At 39.3% G+C, this 26,143-nt stretch overlaps 1 long non-coding RNA gene across 2 annotated transcripts in view; it reads left to right on the plus strand.

The window, feature by feature from the left end:
• Positions 1-240: 240 nt before the first annotated feature.
• LOC137249789 (uncharacterized) overlaps positions 241-26,143 on the plus strand; it is a 59,024-nt gene continuing 33,121 nt past the window's right edge. The window contains exons 1-4 of one of the 2 annotated variants that reach the window (XR_010952544.1): positions 241-588; positions 808-921; positions 6,998-8,358; positions 8,578-8,691. This is a non-coding gene — a long non-coding RNA (uncharacterized lncRNA). The remainder of the gene's footprint in view (positions 589-807; positions 922-6,997; positions 8,359-8,577; positions 8,692-26,143) is intronic. The other variant, XR_010952543.1, reaches the window with a different exon arrangement.

The raw sequence follows: 26,143 nt of genomic DNA on the forward strand, positions 1-26,143 counted from the left end.
TAATTTTTATGCCAAACTGTTTACCTAAATTTGTTTAAAACTTTGAAAAAAGCTAAAAAGAACTGACAAATTCTAAGAAAAGCTTAAACCTAAATCCCAATTTTTCAACTAACCGGAGAAAAAAAGTCAAATTTAGCTTGAAAAATGCTAAATTGGCAACACTTATTATGAATAACGGTGGAACATGTGAAATGAAACGACAATCTAGAAAGACAATTTTCATTTTGTACCTGGTGGTATGTCATAAAACCCTGCCAATAATCCCAAATCCCAAAAATAAAGTACTTCGCTGTAAACAAAACTGCAATCGAATTGTTCATTATGGCTAAATTTTTGATAACATCTGAATTAAACTGCGCTGATTATAGAAGATGCGGGGAAATTTCGGCATTAGTGTCAGAAGATAAACCAGAATTTTATCTGAACTGTGCGTTTTGCGAATTCACTTATCTTCAACTAAATGTCTTTGTTCAGCACATTTATGACTATCATCTACTAGAGTTTTCTAAGAGTCGTATCAAGCCGGAGCCGTTGGCTGAAGTAATATGTCCACAGGAATACAAACAGGAGAACTTGGATATTGAAGAGGTAGAGTCGTAACAGACGCGTGTAGACATCTGTCATTAATCCGAAGGCGGATATTCTATCAAAAGATGTTTCGAAAAATTCATTGCATTCAAAAAGTGGCTTCTAATGCAAATCCAACCATCCTTTTCGCCTGCGGACTATTGATACAGAGATAAAAACGTGTCTTTACAACACGACATTTTTGGACGTGTACAAGCAGTAAGATATTGTTATTTGCAGGAATCTGAAGACTATGTATTTTTACCTAACGATTCCCACGGTAACCAAGTTGGCATAAACTTTGCGGTTGACTTAGGAGAGCTCTCACAGGATGCCAAAAAAGAAGAAAATATGGTAAGTTTTAATCAATCTTTGATGTGAATACAGTTTATACATTAAAGTAGTGTTCACAAATTATACAGACATAATAGCATAGCAGGTTGTTGTTGTAGCAATGTTTTGCCCCACCTAATAGCTGCGACCGATCACAAATTGTCATCAATATCCTCTAACGGGAGTCCAAGGAAACTTGGTGTTTCGACAGGAGTGGACCATAATGAAAGGGGTGTTAGAGGCGTTGGTTCCACATTACAATTAAAGAGAAGGTTGGTGTCATGTGGGGACACATTGCAAGCGGGCATACATTTTGTATGTCGGGGTTGATTCTGGATAGGTAAGAGTTTAACCTGTTACAGTATCCAGAACGAAGTTGAGCAAGAGTGACACGCGTTTCCCTGGGGAGTATTCGTTCCTCTTCCGCGAGTTTTGGATACTTTTCTTTGAGTACTGGATTCACCGGGCAATTCCCGGCATAACGGTCCGACGCCTGTTTGTGGAGTTCACCAAGGACCTGCTTCTGTTTTTTCGCTTCATACGGCTGGGTTCTGAGGTGCCGCATTTCCTCAAAATGCTTACGGAGATGACTCCTTAAGCCCCTAGGCGGTGCTGGCTCATCAATGAGATGTCTGTTGGGATGCTCAGGTTTCATTGTATTCAACAGGAACTGTTTGGTCAGCATCTCATTTCTCTCCCTGATGGGGAGTATTCTCGCCTCATTATGCAGATGGTGTTCTGGGGACATAAGAAGACAGCCCGTGGCGATTCTGAGAGCAGTATTTTGGCAGGCCTGTAGTTTATTCCAGTGGGCGATTTTTAGGCTTGGCGACCATATGGGTGACGCGTAGCACGTAATCGGCTGGCTAATTGCTTTGTATGTAGTCATGAGCGTTTCTTTATCTTTTCCCCAAGTACTGCCAGCGAGGGATTTGAGGATTTTGTTACGGGCTCTGAATTCTCGGAACAATTGCGGCTGCGTGCTCACCAAAATTTAGACCCTGATCAAACGTCACACCCAAGATTTTGGGGTGTAGGACAGTCGGTAGCGTAGTGCCATCGACGTGGATGTTCAAAATGGTCGACATTTGGGGCGTCCATGTTGTAAATAAGGTCGCGGAAGATTTAGTCGGTGATAATGCCAGGTTTCGCGAGGCGAAAAAAATGGAGAGATCAGGGAGGTAGCCGTTTATTTTATTGCATAGCGCATCGATCTTTGGGCCTGGGCCTGTGGCCATTGTGCAGTCATCGGCGTAGGAAACGATTGTGACTCCTTCCGGTGGTGAAGGTAGCTTAGATATGTAGAAATTAAACAAAAGTGGGGATAGGACACCGCCCTGTGGCACCCCTTGTTTAATTCTCCTTGGTTTTGATGCTTCGTTTCGAAATTGCACCTGCCGACCACCCAGATAATTTGCGTTCCACCTTTTAAGACATGGGGGAAGGGTAGACCCTTCCAGGTCCTGCAGTAACGAGCCATGGTTGACCGTATCGAAAGTTTTTGATAGGTCTAGCGCTACGAGTACTGTTCTATGATGGGGGTATTGATTTAAACCGCAATTTATCTGGGTGGTAATGGCATTTAGCGCGGTGGTAGTGCTATGGAGTTTTCTGAAGCCATGCTGATGAGGGGCTAGCTGCAAATTTGCTTGGAAATAAGGGAGCAAAATGGCTTCAAGCGTCTTTGCCACTGGCGATAGGAGAGATATCGGACGATACGACTCACCTATGTTAGCTGGTTTCCCAGGCTTTAGTAGCGGGACCACCTTGGCCATTTTCCATTTCTCAGGTATGACAAAGGTGGAAAGAGACAGATTGAAGACATGCGCTAAATATTTGAAACCCTCTTTCCCTAGGCTTTTAAGCATCGGCATGGCTATGCCGTCTGGGCCCACTGCTTTGGATGGTTTAGCACGACCAATGGTGCCCTCAACCTCTTTAGCGGTGATGGTGATTGGTGACGCGCTGAATTTGTGTTTATGTGCGTGTCTATTGGCTCTCCGTCTATCTTTGTCGACCGTAGGATGCATTATATATTGTCGGCAGAAAGCGCTTGCGCATTTTTTCGCGTCCGACAGCACTTTGTGGCCAAAGGCGATGGAAACTTTGTCTTTGTGCTTAGTCGGATTCGATAGGGACTTTACGGTGGACCAAAGTTTACCCACACCGGTAGAGAGGTTACAACCTCTTAGGTGCTCCTCCCATTTCGCCCGCTTGTGTTCATCCACAAGCAATCTGATGCGTTGGTTTATATCCCTTATTTGGGGGCCGCCTGGATCAAGCTGTCTTATAAGGTCACGTTCTTTCACTAAGTTTGCGGCCTCCGCCGGGAAGTGGGCCGGATTTCGGGAATTCTCCCGGCGGGAATGAAATGTGCCGAGACGGATTTAATGACCTTACGGAAGGCACGCTCCCCTTGGCGGGCATCAGTCGGGATAGGGAGGGCAGCAAAGCGGCTGTCTGTAAAGGATTTATATTCTTCCCACTTTCCTTTTTTGAAGTTTATGAAAGTACGTTTTTCAGTGACGATGAAGTCGGCGGTACGCTCAAGCGAAATAAGTATGGGCAGGTGGTCGGATGCCAATGTTACCATCGGCTGCCAGTTGACGCAGTTTACGAGTTCTGCGCTCACGATTGAGATATCTGGCGAGCTGTGACAGCTTCCTACCATACGTGTGGGGGCGTCTCCGTTTATTGTGCAGAACGTCGTTTCATCTATTTGATCCGCCAACATCTCACCCCTACTGTCCGCCCGCAAGTTTGAATGCCATAGATCATGATGGGCATTGAAATCACCTAAGATAATGCGATTGTTGCCAGTGAGTAAGGCCCTGGCAGATTGCTTGTGGATGAACACAAGCGGGCGAATTGGGAGGAGTACCTAAGCGGCTGTAACCTCTCTGCCGGTATAGGTAAACTTTGGTCCACCGTAAAGTTCCTATCGAAGCCGTCTAAGCACAATGACAAAATTTCCATCGCCTTTGGCGATAAAGTGCTCTCGGATGCGAAAAAATGTGCGAGCGCTTTCTGCCGACAATATATAATGCATTCTACGGTCGACAAAGATAGACGGAGGTCCAACAGACACGCACATAAGCATACATTCAGCGCGCCTCCGATTACCATCACCGCCAAAGAGGTTGAGGATGCCATCGGTCATTCTAGACCATCCAAAGCAGTGGACCCAGACGATAGCCATGCCGATGCTTAAAAGCCTAGAGAAAGAGGGTTTCAAATATCTAGCGCATGTCTTCAACCTGTCTCTTTCCACCATTGCCATTCCCGAAAAATGGAAAATGGCCAAGGTGGTCCCGCTACTAAAGCCTGGGAAAGCAGCTAACAAAGGTGAGTCATATCGCCCGATATCTCTCCTATCACCAGTAGCCAAGACGCTTGAAGCCATTTTGCTCCCCTACTTCAAAGCAAATTTGCAGCTAGCCTGTCATCAGCATGGCTTTAGGAAACTCCATAGCACCACCACCGCGCTAAATGCAATTAGCCCCAGATAAATTGTGGTTTAAATCGGAAGCCCCACCATAGAAGAGTACTCGTTGCGCTAGACCTTTCAAAAGCTTTTGATATGGTCAACCATGGCACGTTACTGCAAGACTTGGAGGGGTCTACCCTTCTCCCATGTCTTAACAGGTGGGCCGCAAATTATCTGCCTGCAATTAGATGCCTGCCGGCCAGGCATCGGTGTAATTCAGAAACGAAACATCAAAGCCAAGAAGAATTAAACAAGGGGTGCCACAGGGTGGTGTCCTATCCCCACTTTTGTTTAATTTCTACATATCAAAACTACCTTCGCCACCGGATGGAGTTACTATCGTTTCTTACGCCGATGACTGCAAAATAATGGCCACAGGCCCGAGCCCACAGTTCGATGAGCTTTGCAACAGAATAAACAGCTACCTCCCTGATCTCTCCAGTTTTTTCGCCTCGCGAAACCTGTCATTATTGCCGACTAAAGCATCCGCCACCTTATTTAGAACTTAGACGTCCCAAATGTCGACCATTTTGAACATCCACGTCGATGGCAGTACACTACCGACTGTCCCACACCCCAAAATCTTGGGTGTGACGTTTGATCAGGATCTACATTTTGGTGAGCATGCAGCCGCAATTGTACCGAAAATCCAGAGCCGTAATAAAATTCTCAAATCTCTTGCTGGCAGTACTTGGGGAAAAGATAAAGAAACTCTCATTACTACTTACAAAGCAATTAGCCAGCCGATTGCATGCTACGCGTCCCCTATATGGTCGCCAAGCCTTAAAACTACTCACTGGAAGAAGCTACAGGCCTGCCAAAATACTGCTCTCAGAATCGCAACGGGATGTCTTCTTATGTCCCTAAAGCACCATCTACATAATAAGGCGCGAATACTCCCCATCAGGGAGAGAAATGAGATGCTAACCAAACAGTTCCTGTTGAATACCCAGAAACCTGGGCATCCCAACAGTTATCTGATTGATGAGCCAACACCGCCTAGGGGCTTAAGGAGTCATCTCCGTTAGCATTATGAGGAAATACGGCACATGAGAACTCAACCGTATGAAGCCAAAAAACACAAGCAGGTCCTCAGTGAACTCCACAAACAGGCGTCGAACCTTTATGCCGGGAATTGCCCAGTGAATCCAGTACTCAAAGAACAATACCCAAAACTTGCGGAAGAGGAACGCACACTACCCAAGGAAACACGAGGCTCTCTGGCTCAACTTCGATCTGGATACTTTAACAGGTTAAACTCTTACCTATCCAGAATCAACCCTGACATACAAAATGTATGCCCCGCGTGCAATGTGTCCCCACAAGACACCAACCATCTCTTTAATTGTAATGTGGAACCAACGCCTCTAAAGGCTTGGTTTCCTCGAAAGCGGTGCCGCTATTTAGCGGCCGTTACAAAGCGGTAGGATATGTTGTCAAAATTGTTGCAGTGTAAAAGTAATTATGTGTAAATTAAAAAGACGGTGAAGTTCACCGTAACGTAATATAGCGGCAGGCATAAAATATTACGGCCGTCATGACGGTAGGAACTCGTTCATTGCCGTTTTTTGCAACCGCTATTGTCAAAGCGGTGAAGATTTTGTCAAATATTTATAAAATAAACAACATTTTTGAATTAAAATTTTTTTGAACAGGTTTTATTTTTGTATGTGCAGTTAAAAAAATAAGTGGAAAAACTAAAAAAAAAAGGAAAATGCCAAATAAAATTTTGTGGATCGTTTGCTGTAAGTGTTCGTAGTTTCCAACAAAGCGGTGCCGCTGAAAATGGTGAGTATACCGGGCGTTCTGTAGCGGTCGTAATAAAGCGGCACCGCTTTCCGAGGAAACCAAGCCTTAAGCCCCTCTCATTATGGTCCACAGTTGAAACAGCAAGTTCCCGTTAGAGGACATTGATGACAATTTGTTATCGGCCGCACCTATTGGATGGAGCAAAGCACTGCTACAACAACAACAACATCAACCTATTAGAGGTTTTGTGAACCTTGCTCCACACTATTTTTCGTCCCTGCAACATCTTTATTCATCGATTAGTCTTTGGTACTAGCACCTTTAAAAAGTATTATCGGCTAATTTCCACTTGAAAATGTAGCAGCAGCTGCTATGTGCTTTTTTGTAGAGGCATACCAAACTGGCGGCCACCGTGGTGTGATGGTAGCGTGCTCCGCCTACCACACCGTATGCCCTGAGTTCACACCCCGGGCAAAGCAACATCAAAATTTTAGAAATAAGGTTTTTCAATTAGAAGAAAATTTGTCTAAGCGGGGTCGCCCCTCGGCAGTGTTTGGCAAGTTCTCCGGGTGTATTTCTGCCATGAAAAGCTCCTAGCGAAAACCCATCTGCCTTGCAGATGCCGTTCGGAGTCGGCATTAAACGTGTAGGTCCCGTCCGGCCAATTTGTAGGGAAACCAAGAGGAGTACGACGCTAATTGGAAGAGAAGCTCGGCCTTAGACCTCTTCGGAGGTTATTCCGCCTTACATTTTTATTTTTTATGCCAAACTGTTTACCTAAATTTGTTTAAAACTTTGAAAAAAGCTAAAAAGAACTGACAAATTCTAAGAAAAGCTTAAACCTAAATCCCAATTTTTCAGCTAACCGGAGAAAAAAAGTCAAATTTAGCTTGAAAAATGCTAAATTGGCAACACTTATTATGAATAACGGTGGAACATGTGAAATGAAACGACAATCTAGAAAGACCATTTTCATTTTGTACCTGGTGGTATGTCATAAAACCCTGCCAATAATCCCAAATCCCAAAAATAAAGTACTTCGCTGTAAACAAAACTGCAATCGAATTGTTCATTATGGCTAAATTTTTGATAAGATCTGAATCACTTCGTTTTCTGACGTCGTCGCGTCAAGTTCGGTTTTCCCCACAACTCAACCGCGTGTTATTAAGGGCTTTACTCACGCGGTTTGAGAATAAAATGGCGGATAGTGCGGGAGTCGAAATGACAAAAATAATTAAAAACACTTACGAATTGTGCGCTGTATCGTAAAAATATGCAAATTGTGCAAAAAATGACAATCATTTGCTATCGGGCAAAAATCATAAAAAACTTTAAAATAAAACATGCACTTTGTGCAAAAACTTACAGATAATTGCTATCGTGCATAATCAAATTTAACATTGAAGTGTTAATAAATATATCAAATATATAAACAAATTTAAAATTAAAATTAAAAGAAATTAAAACACAAGTAAAACTTTCGTTTTACACATATACATACATTACTTTATGATACTATCATCAAGTGCAACAAACGGAACATGATTACCTTATACATATATAAATGACGAAAATGCATACAACTGCACCGGGACAAATAACGGGATAGAAAATATCCTCATATTTTAATGTACAGTCATGTACACATGACGAGTGAATATGAAAAATAATTATAATAATTAAATGGATAATTAACAACTTAAGACAATTTGAATATAACCTGGCGAGGTGCCATGAAAAAACCAGCTTACAAAGCACATAGTTAAATGCAAATAGCAAGCTGCTACACATGGTTCTGGCCAGTTGGTATTACCATTGTGTACTAGTGGAGCCTAAATTACTTACATACTCTGGAAAGTTAATCCAGAAATTAATCATTTTATGCATTGGACAATAACCTGGAACTGGGACTTTCAAATATAAGAAGGTCCTCCTCCATGCAATCAAATCCCTAAAAAAAAAAAAAAAAAATAAGATCTGAATTAAACTGCGCTGATTATAGAAGATGCGGGGAAATTTCGGCATTAGTGTCAGAAGATAAACCAGAATTTTATCTGAACTGTGCGTTTTGCGAATTCACTTATCTTCAACTAAATGTCTTTGTTCAGCACATTTATGACTATCATCTACTAGAGTTTTCTAAGAGTCGTATCAAGCCGGAGCCGTTGGCTGAAGTAATATGTCCACAGGAATACAAACAGGAGAACTTGGATATTGAAGAGGTAGAGTCGTAACAGACGCGTGTAGACATCTGTCATTAATCCGAAGGCGGATATTCTATCAAAAGATGTTTCGAAAAATTCATTGCATTCAAAAAGTGGCTTCTAATGCAAATCCAACCATCCTTTTCGCCTGCGGACTATTGATACAGAGATAAAAACGTGTCTTTACAACACGACATTTTTGGACGTGTACAAGCAGTAAGATATTGTTATTTGCAGGAATCTGAAGACTATGTATTTTTACCTAACGATTCCCACGGTAACCAAGTTGGCATAAACTTTGCGGTTGACTTAGGAGAGCTCTCACAGGATGCCAAAAAAGAAGAAAATATGGTAAGTTTTAATCAATCTTTGATGTGAATACAGTTTATACATTAAAGTAGTGTTCACAAATTATACAGACATAATAGCATAGCAGGTTGTTGTTGTAGCAATGTTTTGCCCCACCTAATAGCTGCGACCGATCACAAATTGTCATCAATATCCTCTAACGGGAGTCCAAGGAAACTTGGTGTTTCGACAGGAGTGGACCATAATGAAAGGGGTGTTAGAGGCGTTGGTTCCACATTACAATTAAAGAGAAGGTTGGTGTCATGTGGGGACACATTGCAAGCGGGCATACATTTTGTATGTCGGGGTTGATTCTGGATAGGTAAGAGTTTAACCTGTTACAGTATCCAGAACGAAGTTGAGCAAGAGTGACACGCGTTTCCCTGGGGAGTATGCGTTCCTCTTCCGCGAGTTTTGGATACTTTTCTTTGAGTACTGGATTCACCGGGCAATTCCCGGCATAACGGTCCGACGCCTGTTTGTGGAGTTCACCAAGGACCTGCTTCTGTTTTTTCGCTTCATACGGCTGGGTTCTGAGGTGCCGCATTTCCTCAAAATGCTTACGGAGATGACTCCTTAAGCCCCTAGGCGGTGCTGGCTCATCAATCAGATGTCTGTTGGGATGCTCAGGTTTCATTGTATTCAACAGGAACTGTTTGGTCAGCATCTCATTTCTCTCCCTGATGGGGAGTATTCTCGCCTCATTATGCAGATGGTGTTCTGGGGACATAAGAAGACAGCCCGTGGCGATTCTGAGAGCAGTATTTTGGCAGGCCTGTAGTTTATTCCAGTGGGCGATTTTTAGGCTTGGCGACCATATGGGTGACGCGTAGCACGTAATCGGCTGGCTAATTGCTTTGTATGTAGTCATGAGCGTTTCTTTATCTTTTCCCCAAGTACTGCCAGCGAGGGATTTGAGGATTTTGTTACGGGCTCTGAATTCTCGGAACAATTGCGGCTGCGTGCTCACCAAAATTTAGACCCTGATCAAACGTCACACCCAAGATTTTGGGGTGTAGGACAGTCGGTAGCGTAGTGCCATCGACGTGGATGTTCAAAATGGTCGACATTTGGGGCGTCCATGTTGTAAATAAGGTCGCGGAAGATTTAGTCGGTGATAATGCCAGGTTTCGCGAGGCGAAAAAAATGGAGAGATCAGGGAGGTAGCCGTTTATTTTATTGCATAGCGCATCGATCTTTGGGCCTGGGCCTGTGGCCATTGTGCAGTCATCGGCGTAGGAAACGATTGTGACTCCTTCCGGTGGTGAAGGTAGCTTAGATATGTAGAAATTAAACAAAAGTGGGGATAGGACACCACCCTGTGGCACCCCTTGTTTAATTCTCCTTGGTTTTGATGCTTCGTTTCTAAATTGCACCTGCCGACCACCCAGATAATTTGCGTTCCACCTTTTAAGACATGGGGGAAGGGTAGACCCTTCCAGGTCCTGCAGTAACGAGCCATGGTTGACCGTATCGAAAGCTTTTGATAGGTCTAGCGCTACGAGTACTGTTCTATGATGGGGGTATTGATTTAAACCGCAATTTATCTGGGTGGTAATGGCATTTAGCGCGGTGGTAGTGCTATGGAGTTTTCTGAAGCCATGCTGATGAGGGGCTAGCTGCAAATTTGCTTGGAAATAAGGGAGCAAAATGGCTTCAAGCGTCTTTGCCACTGGCGATAGGAGAGATATCGGACGATACGACTCACCTATGTTAGCTGGTTTCCCAGGCTTTAGTAGCGGGACCACCTTGGCCATTTTCCATTTCTCAGGTATGACAAAGGTGGAAAGAGACAGATTGAAGACATGCGCTAAATATTTGAAACCCTCTTTCCCTAGGCTTTTAAGCATCGGCATGGCTATGCCGTCTGGGCCCACTGCTTTGGATGGTTTAGCACGACCAATGGTGTCCTCAACCTCTTTAGCGGTGATGGTGATTGGTGACGCGCTGAATTTGTGTTTATGTGCATGTCTATTGGCTCTCCGTCTATCTTTGTCGACCGTAGGATGCATTATATATTGTCGGCAGAAAGCGCTCGCGCATTTTTTCGCGTCCGACTGCACTTTGTGGCCAAAGGCGATGGAAACTTTGTCTTTGTGCTTAGTCGGATTCGATAGGGACTTTACGGTGGACCAAAGTTTACCCACACCGGTAGAGAGGTTACAACCTCTTAGGTGCTCCTCCCATTTCGCCCGCTTGTGTTCATCCACAAGCAATCTGATGCGTTGGTTTATAGCCTTTATTTGGGGGCCGCCTGGATCAAGCTGTCTTATAAGGTCACGTTCTTTCGCTAAGTTTGCGGCCTCCGCCGGGAAGTGGGCCGGATTTCGGGAATTCTCCCGGCGGGAATGAAATGTGCCGAGACGGATTTAATGACCTTACGGAAGGCACGCTCCCCTTGGCGGGCATCAGTCGGGATAGGGAGGGCAGCAAAGCGGCTGTCTGTAAAGGATTTATATTCTTCCCACTTTCCTTTTTTGAAGTTTATGAAAGTGCGTTTTTCAGTGACGATGAAGTCGGCGGTACGCTCAAGCGAAATAAGTATGGGCAGGTGGTCGGATGCCAATGTTACCATCGGCTGCCAGTTGACGCAGTTTACGAGTTCTGCGCTCACGATTGAGATATCTGGCGAGCTGTGACAGCTTCCTACCATACGTGTGGGGGCGTCTCCGTTTATTGTGCAGAACGTCGTTTCATCTATTTGATCCGCCAACATCTCACCCCTACTGTCCGCCCGCAAGTTTGAATGCCATAGATCATGATGGGCATTGAAATCACCTAAGATAATGCGATTGTTGCCAGTGAGTAAGGCCCTGATATTAGGGCGGTATCCACTGGGGCAACAGGTGGCAGGAGGGATGTAGATGTTGATTATTTCTAGGTTTGCATCGCCTGACCGGACAGATAGGCCTTGACGTTCTAAGACATTGTCCCTGCGGTCGATGCCAGGATCAAATATATAGTATTGCACAGAGTGGTGTATGATAAACGCGAGACCGCCTCCATTTCCGCTTTAGCGGTCTTTCCTGTGGACGTTATACCCAGAGCAGGTCTGCAATGCAGATCTTGCTGTGAGTTTAGTCTCTTGAATCGCAGCAATGCGGATGTTGTGCCGCTTCATGAAATCGACTATCTCCGTAATCTTCCCAGTTAGTCCATTACAGTTTAACTGCAGGATTCTGAAGTGCATAAGGGGAGACGTCGCCACTCTGGGGGTAAGTGACGGGTGACTACGCCTGGGTTGTGGAAGGCCAGGACGCAATTGCTGTTGTGGCCCTGGCACTAGACGTCCTTGGGTAGGCATTGGGGTACCCGGTGTATTTGGGTATGCGGCCTTGCAACATGGCGCAATGAAACCCGTCGGGGGTTTCCGTCGCGGAGACCAGAACATCTAGGAAAGTGCCACCGTCCATGGCAGGAGCTGCATTGGGCGGATGTCGCAAACGTATATATTCTGTGCTGGCAAACGGTGCAAAGGGAGGTAGAGCTAAGAGTCTGTTTCCCTGACCTACACAATTGCTGCTGGAAAAGAGGGGGGAAGAAGATGGGGGTATGAGTGGGAGCAGCCGTGTGAATTGCCGCCGTGGGGCGCGAGCAACAGCGGGTACTTGTTGTGGCTTGCTGAGCAGCGGGGCTGCAGGTATTTTTTTTTATTATTTTTAAATAAATTGAGAAATCACATGATTCCCATGACCATCGACCTGGTACGCATATTGAAGTGCAAGTGCTTAGCGGATACTTATGTTACCTCGCATTGTAAATATTATACTCTTCCTTCAGTAGTCAGTTGATTCTCCCAATTTCTGCCGCACACAGCACTTCCTCAAAATGTTATCGCTGCTGAAAGTGCAAAGCCGCCTATAATTTTTCTAACATTATTTAAAGAGCATTATTTGTTGCATGAAACCAATTCCTACCAAGTTTTATTACATTATTTACCCTATCCACTTTCGTCATTCCCGAAAAATGGAAAATGGCCATTGCGGTTCCGCTATTAAAGCCTGGGAAACCAGCTAACATAGATTCTTATCGTCCGATATCTCTCCTATCGCCAGTAGCCAAGACACTTGAAGCCATTCTGCTTTTGAAGAAACAGGATTCGCAACGGGTAGGTGAGGCTGACAATTGGGTTGGAGAAGCTATATATTGCGCTGCCAACACCTTGAAAGGGTTGCTCTACACAACCCCTTGAATCAATTTGGTATTTTTAGTTGCCTCTTACGACAGGCATACCTGCCGCGGGTATATTCTAAGTTCCCTAACCCGCTGGGGTCCAGTTTTATCCCTAGAAGTATGTATGTGAACATAATCTCACCGGCCATCTGTTTTAGGGTAACAGAATCTAGAAAAAACAAAATTTTGATTTACATCAGTTTACAATAAAACGTGCGATATAAGGCTTGTTAAATATGGCCAAAAAGGCTTATGACATCAGGCCTTAATTTTGAAAGAAATATAAGTTGTACGGCATATTCCTTATAATACTCCTTATTTATATGTAATCGGGCCTAAGGTTTATCCGAAAGATAACGTTATGCATAAGGCTTACACCCCATATTAAATAAATCTTACAGAAGGAATTATTATAAGTCAAGGGGTTGATAAGCGCAACACCAAACTTTATAGCTTCAAAGCTTCCGCAACCCAATTGTCAACCTCACCTACGCGAGGGGAATCCTGTTACAAATATGAATGTATCATACACTTATTTAGCAGGCGAGGCACAGGCGACCCCAAGTTAATCATGGAACGCGACGGCCTAGAAGGTTAAATATGGTCATATAAATCGTTCCCGAGATGGACGGTGGTGTTTTGTTACGGGAACGTACCGGATCTATATCCGGCAAAGGACCATCAAAATCGACAACACTCCCCAAAGCCTTCGGGGAGTGTCTTTATCGGTAATACAGCAACGACAACAACATAAGTCATTAGGTAGCGTGTAACAACCTTATTATAAGGCTTACAGGTCAAATAAAATGGGAATTACAAAGGCCTTATTATAAGACCATTTTTTATAAGACAAAACCAACTCAAAATCAGGCTTACATAAACGTAATAATAAGATAATACATTGAGTACAATAAAAAAATAAATGATATGGTTCATGAGTGAGGTAGAATAAGGAATACATATACATATGTAATATATACACATATTATGTATTACATATATGAAGGAATAGTATGCTATATTATAACCTAATTATAAGCCTTACTTACTTAATTGGCGCTTAACCGTTTAAACGGTTATGAATGCCAAGGCTAGCATCACCTTGCTCCAAAATGAACTGCAATCTCCCTTAATGACATATAAACTGGACAGCCGCATTGGCGGAATAACGTAACCAATTTTCAAATACCCTACTTGACCCGATGTTGTTGTTGTATTTTTTTTTTTTTTAATTTATTTATTATTACGGTCTTTAAGACCTAGTTTAGGTTAAAATAAGAGATTAACATAAATACTCATGTCCATTTAGTGACGTACAATATAAAAACAGTTTTTCTTTGAACTTACTAATATTTTCACAGTCTTTCAAATCAGAAGGTAACTCATTGTACATTTTATACCCTAAATATTCAAGAGATCTTTTGGCGAACTCAGTTCTTATTCTAGGCAGTCTTATATTATTGCAATTTCTAGTTCCATAATTGTGGATTTCGTGATTATAATGTATTTTACTACTCAGGTAATTCGGTAACATTCCTAACCTAAGTTGGTGTATTAATTTCAATGTGAAATAACTGACTGACTGTTTAATACTAAGCCAGTTTAATCTATTGAGCATTACAATTTTTGGCGTTCTTGGAAGACATTTTAAAATAAATCGCATTGCCTTGTTTTGCTGTATTTGAAGTTTCTTAATATATATATCATTACTTAATAGCAGAATAGTAGGACAATAAATAAAGTGTGGTTCAATGATTGAACGATATACTAATATTTTATGACTTTGACTGATATGTTTACATGTTCTATACATGAAGCCTATTTTCTGTGCAATTTTCCTTTCCAGATAAGTTACATGCTCTCCAAAATTTAGATTATCATCAATCAAAACTCCTAAATACTTAATTTTGTCTACTCTTTGGATTTCCATGTTTTTTACCTTCAGGGTAATATTATTTAAACTATTGTTACCTATGATATTAGTGTTTTTACAAAAAATCATGAACTTAGTTTTTTCGACATTTAATTTCAGTTTTCTAAGGCATAACCATTTGTATAGCGAGTCCAGGTCTTCTTGTACTTTCAGCATGGCACATTCTGGATATTTTTCACTTAAGATAAGCAATGCATCATCCGCAAATAGACGTATTTTAGAATATTTTAAGCATCTTTTGATATCATTGATATACAATGTAAACAATATTGGCGCCAAGACCGAACCTTGTGGTAAACCAATGTTAACATCCACCACTGATGAAACTTCCTTTCCAATTATCGTTCTCTGTTTTCTGTCACCCAAATAACTCCGGAACCATTTCAACGCCTTTCCTCTTATACCAATTTTAAATATAACGTCCAATAGCTCAGATCTATCGACAGTTTCAAAAGCCCGTTTTAAATCCAAGAAGACAGACACCGTAAATTTTTTGTCCGCCATGTCTTCTTTCCAATCTGCAATTACCATATTCAACGCTGTTTCACAAGAATGGCTCTTCCTGAATCCCGATTGTTCTGGGATAATCACATTGTGCTTCTCTAAGTATGCCACAAGTTGATCCTTCACCACTGTCTCCATAATTTTTTCATCTATAGGTAACGTGTTAATTGGACGTAGTTCCTCAGGTTTCATTGTATTTTTTACTTTTTCCACAGGTATTATTGTTGAAATTTTCCAGTAACTAGGTACAATGCCGCTGTTTAAGGATTCGTTAATTATATCTTTGTAGAAATTAGCAGTATATGTCATGGCATCTTTAACGACACCCTCCGATAAAAGCTTGTAGCCGCCATATTTGTTTTTAAGTGATTTTGTGATAATAATAATATCGTCCACTACAATGTCAGTAAATTTAAATGTTTCAAATGGATTACTATGATTTGAGCTTATTTCATCCCCATTTACAATATCTTCGATGCTATCATTAATTTCAACAATACTTTGTAGAAAAAAGTTATTTAGGGCATTAGCTATATCATATTCATTTTCCAGGCATTCACCGTTAATTACAATTTTAGTGAAATGTTTTTTAACATCATTAAGCTCGACGAGGTCTTTTAGACACTTCCACATACGTTTCATATCGCCATTGTTATTATTTACTCTATCTTCCATGTATTTCTTTTTTTATAAATTATGGTTCTTTTATATATTTTCTTAATGACGTTATATTCGTCCCAAAATCCAGTATTTCGAGCAGTTTTATAAGATTCTATTTTTCTTTTATGCAGGTTTGTTAATTCTCGGTCGTACCACTTATTTCTTCTCTGTATTTGGGTCCTCTTTATATAAGTCAGTGCTTGCATAGCCTCAGTTAAAACTTCGTTCAGGGCTTTAGTTTTAGTTTCTACTCCGGAAATTGACATAAAGCTGAAATCGCATGTTCGTAGCAAAGTTAAAAGATTTTCAGCACTATAGTATTCCCAACATGTAACAGTATCATACCTTCTCATTTTACAAAGCTTTGTTGTTGGCACTTCGAAGTGGATGTCTCATGGTCAGAAATGCGATGTTCACCTATATCCACTGCTTTAACTTTATCATTGTTACTGAATAGCAAATCAATTCTTGTAGACGAGTACTCTGTTATCCTCGTGTCGAAGTTAATCATTTGTATCATTGCCATTTGTGCAAATAAACTTGTTAGCTGGTTTGAGTATGTTGACGATACATTACCATTGATATTAAAATCACCAATTATTAAATTATTATCCGCCTCCTTGAGATGTTCAGTGATGATTTCATTTAGATAAGTAATAAAGGTGGAGTCACTGCTACTTGGTGAGTGACATAGTACACCGATTTTCCATTTTAACGCGCATTTGTTTATTTTTACAATAATGCACCACACATTCATGTTGATAGCTTTATTACAAACTATGCTAAATTGTATATTTTCATACACATGCATGACACCGCCAGTATGCCTACTTTCAGAGTCGCAACGAATGCATTTGTAGGTCGGAATACTAAGTTCAGAATCCAAGATATGTTCTGTTGTACACGTTTCCGTACATAACACAATACTTGGTCTTCTTATTTCAATAAGACGTTCCAGCTCGATTTTATCTGCTATAATACTACTAATATTAAGATAAATGCATTCCAAGTTGTATATATTGCTATCTCGATTTAAATAATATTTTGACTTTTGCGCTGCAGTAAGGATTTTCTTTGGTTGCTAATAAACAACTTTCCTTTTCCTTGCATCTAGCTTTTGTTGGTATACGGGACAAGTTCTATCCAGAGTATCATGGTTTTCGTCAAGTCCTATATTCAGCTCCTTGTTTGCTCGTATGCAGTTAATGCACTTGTTTACTGCATCCTTTATGCATTGTGTATGTTTATGCTCACCCAAGCATTTTGGGCATACTTCCTTTTCCTTGCAGTCAGCCGCTTTGTGATTGAAGCCTTTGCATTTAAAACAACACAATACCTGCACTGCATCATAAACTCGGCAACGTTCCCAACCTACATTAAGTCTCTCTCCAGCTAGTACATTTGCGAACGCTTCAATATTCATTTCTATCACAGCATTATAATATTTTTTCGCGTTCTTTTTCACTTCATATTGCTTAACAATTTTGATGTCCGTTTCACTTAAACAAATGTTTTGTCGTTTAATTCTTTGCACCAGTCACCATGACTGCTGGTTTCACTTTTTTGGGAATCTTAACCTCATAGTTATTTCCCAGATTGTTCTCAATGGCATTTTTTATTTTGTCACGCTCATGGTCATTTTCGCTTTCAACAATAACAACTCCGCTTTGCCTTGCTACTATATTAGTTATTTGCAGCCCTTTAGGATCAACTTTGGATTTTAGGTCAGTTTTGGTTATTTCTATATGTTGCCTTTTATTCGGCTTGACAATTAAGGGATGATTCATTCTAATGTCTGGCATCACTTCTTTTTTTGTCCATCATTTTTTGTTATCGCTGCGTATGACACTTTGGCTTCAACACTATTAACATTTTTCTTTATGTCATTGCACATTTTTTTATTAAAAAAAATAAAAATAAATGTAAGGCGCGATAACCTCCGAAGAGATCTAAGGCCGAGCTTCTCTTCCAATTTGCGTCGTGCTCCTCTTGATTTTCCCTACAAATTGGCCGGACGGGACCTACATGCTTTATGCCGACTCCGAACGGCATCTGCAAGGCAGATGAGTTTTCACTGAGAGCTTTTCATGGCAGAAATACACCCGGAGCGCTTGCCAAACACTGCCGAGGGGCGACCCCGCTTAGAAAAATTGTCTTCTAATTGAAAAACCTTATTTCTAAAATTTTGATGTTGCTTTGCCAGGGAGTTGAACCCAGGGCATACGGTGTGATAGGCGGAGCACGCTACCATCACACCACGGTGGTCGCCAAATGCCGCTAAATGCAACTTCCACTGCTTTTAAAACTTGCTTTATTTCTCTTTCATGTTTCTTGAGAGCATTATCAAATTCATTCCTGTACTCAGATAGTTGTTTGCCATTTTTGCTCACTACCATCTGCATATCTTTTAAAATGTCATCTACATTATGCACAAACTGCACACAATCAGTACACATAAATCTAAGCACTTCACATTCTTCTAATTTATTAACACTGTATTGGTCTATGCCAGAGCATTTTGGTGCTAAATGATAATATTTCCCACACACCCCTTCGCAACGAATTTTTGAGACTTCTCCACGTATTGTACTTTTGCACTTGTCGCATTTACTCTCCATTTTTTATATAGAATGAATATATGTATATGTATGTATCAAACTTTGTAAGTGTATGCGTTTTGCTTTCTTTATTTAGAGTCACTTTCTCGCAAATATATTAAATTTAAAAAATCAAACTTTATTTGGTATAATATTCTTGAAACCAACTTCTGATTCCGCTTTTTGAGTCTCTGTCTCACACATTATTTATCGTTAAAAAGTATTTGAATATAGTTTTACCATTTTAAAATCTAAAATTCGAGGAGCAGAAATAAACACAACCGTACCGTTTTGCGACCGATCATCATTCTGAGCTGTAGCGATAAAGTTGCTCCCCGAAGGCTTCGGGGAGTGTTATCGATGTAATGGTCCTTTGCCGGATACAGATCCGGTACGCTCCGGTACCACAGCACCATTAAGGTGCTAGCCCGACCATTTCGGGAACGATTTATGTGGCCACATTAAACCTTAAGGCCATTCCCTCCCTCCCCACCCCCAAGTTCCATGAGGAGCTTGGGGTCGTCAGAGCCTCATCTGTTAGTGAAACAGGATTCGCCGCGGATAGGTGAGGTTGACAACTGGGTTTGGAGAAGCTATATTTTACGCTGGCAACCTGAAGGGTTGAGCTACACAGCCCCTTGAATCTGGTATTTTAGTCGCCTCTTACGACAGGCATACCTACCGCGGGAATATTCTGACCCCCTAACCCGCTGGAATACTTGAGTACCCGATTATTGCATCTGCTTCAACAAAAGTATCCGCAATTGCATTTCTGCTAAAACTCCGCATTCGATCTCCCACTAATGACATCTGAACACCATTTACACAGCGGAGCAGAAGTGCTATATCTTGAAGAGCGTAACATCAATTTGAATAAGTAGTTCCTGCTTAATAGTTGAGATGCGGCCCCGTACAACATAGTCTTATGATCCAGAATAACATGAGCTGGTCCGCAAACGTATGAACACAATTCACGCTCAGTGAACCCCCTTATCAATCAGGCATCACAGGAAAAGAAAACATACTTTACAGGCAAACGAGCGTCACTTGGCTCAACTTTGAACTGGTGCATGGCCCTCCAGGTGAAAAAGATGTGTCTTTCATATCACAGTCGGCAAATCTATTCTCTAGGAACAAACGCTCGCTGACTGGTGGAAGTTTATCGGTCAGTTGCGAAAACGTGCAACATCTACATATGCTGGAGATGTGTCAAGTAAGCTATCTGCTGGTGTAGGAAAAATGTGGTCAGCCGGGAAAGCCATATCCAACGCGGTTTATTAATGCACAAGATAGTATGAAACCGAATAATCAAAAATTAAACCCAAATTTTCGGTTTATTTAAATTATATTTTTTTATTTGGAAAAGTAAAAAATGTCAAAATACAAATATTTATATTTGTGCCCCATGGCGGAATAACCAAGTGAAGTAAGCCGTCAATTGTATCGCTCTAAATTCTTTGTTCTGTCACTCGGCTATCTGAAAATTTTTGACCAATGTTGTCCCCAAAGAAGTGTTGTTTTTTGCATTTTTCAGGAGTAAAATATGATTATTTTAGTATTTTTTTTTTCCAGCACTACGGACTTATTCAGTCTATGTGAGGTCCTCATGGACCGGCCAGTTCAACCAGCTTTTTTTACATAAACTAGTAGGTGAATATCGATGCACCTTTACTGGATTTAAATACAGAGATTCATTATTTGGGTATCTTTGTTGTTGGCTTCAACAAGTAAGGCCGTGCTGAACTATTACGTCCATATATCGCTCATTTACTTCAATAGTGTCATAGCTCAAAAAACACGATTTTTGAGTTAAATACGAAAAAATGTTCTCATCATAAGATTAGATTATTTATTTATTACGGCCAGAAGCCTAATTCGTAAATTAGAATATATTACATTTTTTTATCTTATAGCTAAGGTTTTACAATATTCATATAATTTTGTTTTAAATACTGTTATTTGGTTGCAACTTTTTATATCCATAGGCAGATCTTGTAACTTTTCAGACTCTTGTAGAAAATGTTCTGTTGATCAATTTCAGTACTAAAAAACGGCAATTTGAAATTATGTTTTTTCCTCGTATTTATGTTGTGAGTTTGCTCAACTAATGGTATATTTTTATTTAAATACTCAGGTACATTTCCATGTTTGATATTAAATATGAATTTCATGGAGTGGAAACAAATCTTTTGTTTCACACTTAACCAGTCTAAAGTCTTCAACATGTCAGCCGTTCGTGTTTCTCTAGGTTTCTGAAGAATAAATCTCATGCATCTATTTTGAAGCTTTTGGAGCTTGTCTACTTCTTTATCCGATATTATGAATAGAATGGACGGGCAGTACACGAAGTGCGGTTCTATAATTGATTTATATAAAATTATTTTGTACTTTTTTTGAATGAATTTAGTTGTCCTCTGCATGACTCTTATTTTATTAGCAACTTTTTTAATTGTATAATTTATATGATCTTCAAATTTGAGTTTATTATCAATTATTATTCCTAAGTATTTTATACTTTTAACTCTTTGTATAATTTCATCATTTATTTTTAGCTCGGCTATATCATCCTCATTGATATTCCTACTTGTTATTATCATATATTTAGTTTTATTAATATTTAGTTTCAGTCTATTACCACACAACCATTTATACAAGTTATTTAGTTCATGTTGCATTTTGGCAAGTGCAGTATTAATATTATTTTCACTTATCATAATTAATGCATCATCCGCAAAAAGTCTAATTTCACAACCCTCGATAGCATTGACTATGTCATTTATGTATATAAGAAATAGTATAGGTGCCAATATTATGACGGATATTGTGTAAAAAATTCTCTACGATTCGTAGAAAATTAAGCGCTTGAGCTAAATAAATGCCGTTATTCCACTCGTTATGACGTGCAAATTTTTTGCAACAGTACCGACACATTTCAGTTGAGCTAGAGTAGTTGTCGAGTAACGATCTTTGGTTTTTCGGATATTTTGTGTTAAAGCGATATACGTATGTATGTGCAAAGGTAGTTATACATTTTACGCAGTTGATTTTCGTATAAACTGTATTGTAATTTACGCTTTCCTATCATGTCCAACGTTGCTGCCCACTTGTAAGTGCTGGCGTTCAATAGTTCCGCAATCGATGCTCTCTTCGCTGGTACAGCCCAAATCACCAAATTTACCAAATGAAAATATAATTGGTTTTACTGGTCACTCACTGGTGTATTACAAACTTTATTCTAAAACTTTTATCAATTGTATTTAAAGTAGTTTAGAACTAAACTGTTTAAGTGAGCCGCACTTGACCAAACGTGTATCGATATTGAATTCAATCCTAATTTTGGCTATGCCGTTATATGCATTCCATTCAGAATGACGGTATTGCCAGCCCACTATCGATATTGCATTCTTTTAATATGCGTTGCCATATCGTTAGTGGTGCCATTACACCACCCCCTAGGGAAAAGATTTTTTTAAGGTGATCAGTCTTACAAAAATCCTTTTACCCTGCAGTGATGTAAATTGATTTGGAGGAATCAATTTTGTAGTAAGTTTAATTTTCTACTCTAGCTATTTTATTACTAATCTTTCTAGAAATTTATTATAGCTCACTGTAATCTTTAATTAATAGTTATATTACTAATTATATTGCTAATTATATCACTAGTTATATTACTAATTATATTACTAGTTATATTATTAATTATATTACTAATAGGCGTTAAATTTTCATTATATAGCTTAAAAGTACATAACCGTTTTTTCATGGTTTGAAAAAGAACATTTTAATATTTATAAAATCTTAAATCTGATTAAATATAATTAGAATTCATTTATTAATTTCTTTAAGTAATTTTTTGTATACGATTTTTATGAATGGTTTTTTCTTTGTTTTTAGCTTTATCAAAAATCTTTACATTAAAATCTGCTACCTCAGTCACTTTGTATGGACCTTTATATACATTTTTGTGTTTATCACGAGGCTCTTTTTGAACTAGTACCATATCATTTTTATTTGCATTTACTGGGCGAGCATCTCTATCGTACATTTTCTTATTTCTTTGTTTATGTTTTTCAATAAGTTCTTTTGATAAAATATGAGACTTTTGCATTCTGTATTTTACTTCGTTAGCATAATTTTCAAAGTTTGTAAATTGGATCGATTTTTTCTTTTGTTAACTCATTTGGCAAAGTAGCTTTTCTACCGAATATTAGCTCAAATGGTGTATATTTGTTATCAAAAACCGTATATGGGGTTGTATTATTATCGAGGATCCATTTTAGATCCAGGGGAAACTAGTGCTCTAATGCGCTCACGCCCCACACACGCACTTACTTTCGGCTTTCTTTTTGTTATTTCAAATAAAGTAGATTTGTTTTAGTTTCCAAAGTATATTAGTTTCTTTAATTTAAACTTTGTTCTTTTCCACTCTTAGTTCGTTACAACTTTTCTTCCTAAGTTAAACTATATTTACAAAAAACTTTCTTTCCTGGTTCACTCTGTCTATAAACTTTTTTATTTTTACTTTCTGGTACAGTGTACTTTTTAATTTTTCACCTCTGTCCACTGGTTTTGTGCGTTTTCAAAATTGTGCGTCTTAATCTGGTGCCGGTTCACTTTCAACTGAAAACTGCCGCTAACGCAACTCTGTATCTCGGCAGTTTTTCTTTACGTTGCTTAGCAACGAAATTAATGATGGCGTCGAAATAAATCATAGCGTCGAGCAACGGCAGTTTCAGCCAATCAGAAACTCTCCGAGTTGCTCGACTCGTAACAATTTTAGTGATGCCAAGTGCATCTGATGTATGGTTGCATCTTGCACATTTCTAAAGAGGGTTGCAATCTACAATTTATTTTAATGCAATTTACTATGGCACTACATCATACCCCTTTAGAAAAGAAGAATTTGGTAAGATTAGTAATTAATCTTGCCACATTCTTCTTTAAGCTTTAATATGTTGTTGTAATGTTATGAACGAAGGAGTTTGCTAGCATTAGGGTGCTCTAACTCGGGACTCATTCGTTCATCGCAGTGCAACTTCTAAAAAGATGATTAAAATGAAAAGAAAATTTTGAGTAAAGTGAAATATATAAAAGTTAGTTTGAAAATTGAATTTAATGTTTGAAGTAAACCGGTTTTTTTTCTTCTTATTGTAAAATCTACCTAATTAAATGTATATTTGTATGATTTTAATAATCGGGAATTGCCCATATTGCATTTTTAAATGTATGAAAACATTTATTTGAAGCAATTTTTTAATTTTATAAGATTATAACAAGATGTCCGTCCTGATGTCACGTTGTTTAAATTTTTCCCAAATTATTAAATAAATTATAAATGTATATTTATTTGTTACATTTTTAGCCTTCATGGGCGGATTTTTAAAATATATTTATATCTAAAGATGATTAGTAATAGGCTATTAAATTGATAAATTTTTTGTACTCGATTTTTGTGTACAATTTTTTCGTTTTCTTTACTTATCTCACAAATAGTTACATTTGGCCCATCATTATTCTTTACTATGTAGGGACCGTGATATATATTTTTATGTTTATTCCTAGGTTCTGTTTCTACTAACACTTTATCATTAATTTTAATTTATAAAGGCTTAGCTGTTTTATCGTATAAGTCTTTATTTCTAATCTTATGCTTATTAATCAAATTTTTTGCCATTTTATGCGATGTTTGCATTCTAAACTTAAGCTCTTTTGCGTAATTTCCTACGTTATAGATCGGGTCAATTTGCTCTTTTTGCAATTCATGTGGCATTGCAGTTTTTCTGCCAAATATTAATTCAAACGGAGTAAATTTATTATCAAAAACCGAACTACTTGTAGTATTGTGTAAAAATGTAAAGTATTTTAAATATGTATCCCAATCTGAATACGTTTCGTTTAAGTATGCACGCAAGTATTCGTTAAAGACTCTATGATTTCTTTCAACAGTACCAACAGTTTCGTGATGGTAGGCTGTTGAGAAATCATGATCAATCTTAAAAAGTTTTGTCAATTCAGAGAATAATACGTTTTTATATTCCGTTCCTAAATCGGATCTAATAGCTTTCATTGTACCATATGTTAATATAAAGGTTTCAAAAATAGCGCAAGCAATGGTTTTTCCTGATTTATCTGGTACAGCTACTGTTACCAGGTATTTAGGAAAGTCACAAATCATAGTAACAGCGAACTTGTTCCCATATTTGGATTCCGGAAGTGGACCTATTGTATCGACAATTACTATGTCAAAGGGTTTGCAGGGCGTTGGAGTCAATACAAGAGTTTCCTTTGTTTTTGGTTTTACTTTATTCAAAAGGCATTTATTGCAATTCTTGACAAATTTCGCAATGTCTCTTGTCATATGTTTCCAATAGTATTTTGTTCTCAATTTGGAATATAATTGTTTTATACCGCAATGACCGCCTAACAAAGGGTCCTCATGATAAATTGTCATAAGTTTTTGTTTTTGCTCTGTTTCTGTTACAGTTTCTACAGGGTCTGTTAATATTATTTGTAATGATTTTAAAATTTTATTACCGCTGATTTTAAAATTTGTAATTGACAATTCTTTGAAAAATATATAATTTTTTGGCCATTCTAACTGCTTAATATTGTGACTGCCGGCTGCTTTTTCAAGCCTCGAAAATAACTCATCTAAATTTGTTTTTCCGTTAGCATTCACAAAATTAAGTAAGTTTAGTTTTTTATGTTTTAAATGCGCATAAATTTGTATATTGGAGATCTCATTATTTTTATTAAATCGTTATCACCATGCTTTTGGCTTAATATAGCACCACACCCACTCTTAGAAGCATCTACTGTAATTATAAATTCTTTTGTGAAGTCAGGGTATTGTAGTAGTTGAGGAGACATTAATGCTAGTTTTAGTTTTTCGAAAGCGTTTTCGCACGCTTCGTCCCAAACAAATTCAACTTTTTTCCGATTTAAAGGCGCTGCCAGTGACGCAAAATTCGGTATAAATCGCCTGTAATAATTTGCAAATGCGACAAATCGCCTAACCGCATCTTTGTCTTTGGGCTTAGTATACCTTTTAATAGCGTCTATTTTTGAATCGTCTGGCAGCAAACCTTTTGACGTACATTTATGGCCTAGAAAAGTTACTTCGGAACGAAGGAAATTGCATTTGTTCGGATTCAGCTTTAAATTAAACTTTCTACAGGTTTCGAAAACTTTTTCTAAATTTTCAAGGTGGTGTGTCTCACTACAGAAAGGCGTGGGCGTGAGTGCGAGGAGCTTGAGCTGCTAGCCACCAGGAATAACGCCCGAAAATTCTACAAAAAAATACGGCGACAGACGGAAGGTTTTAAGACCGGGGCAAACTCCTGTAGGAATGAAAACGGCGACCTTGTAACTGATGTCCAGAGAGTGCTTAGGTTATGGAGGGAACACTTCTCTGCTCTCCTAAATGGAGGCAGCAATTCACCGCGCAGAGATGAAGAACCCGATCCCACAATCGATGATGATGGAATATATGTCCCCCCGCCCGATTATGACGAAGTTAGAATAGCAATAACCAGATTGAAAAACAACAAGGCCGTGGGCGCTGATGGATTGCCGGAGCTATTCAAGT

Source organism: Eurosta solidaginis, chromosome 4, assembly GCF_040869045.1.
Source record: "Eurosta solidaginis isolate ZX-2024a chromosome 4, ASM4086904v1, whole genome shotgun sequence".
NCBI classification, from domain to species: domain Eukaryota; kingdom Metazoa; phylum Arthropoda; class Insecta; order Diptera; family Tephritidae; genus Eurosta; species Eurosta solidaginis.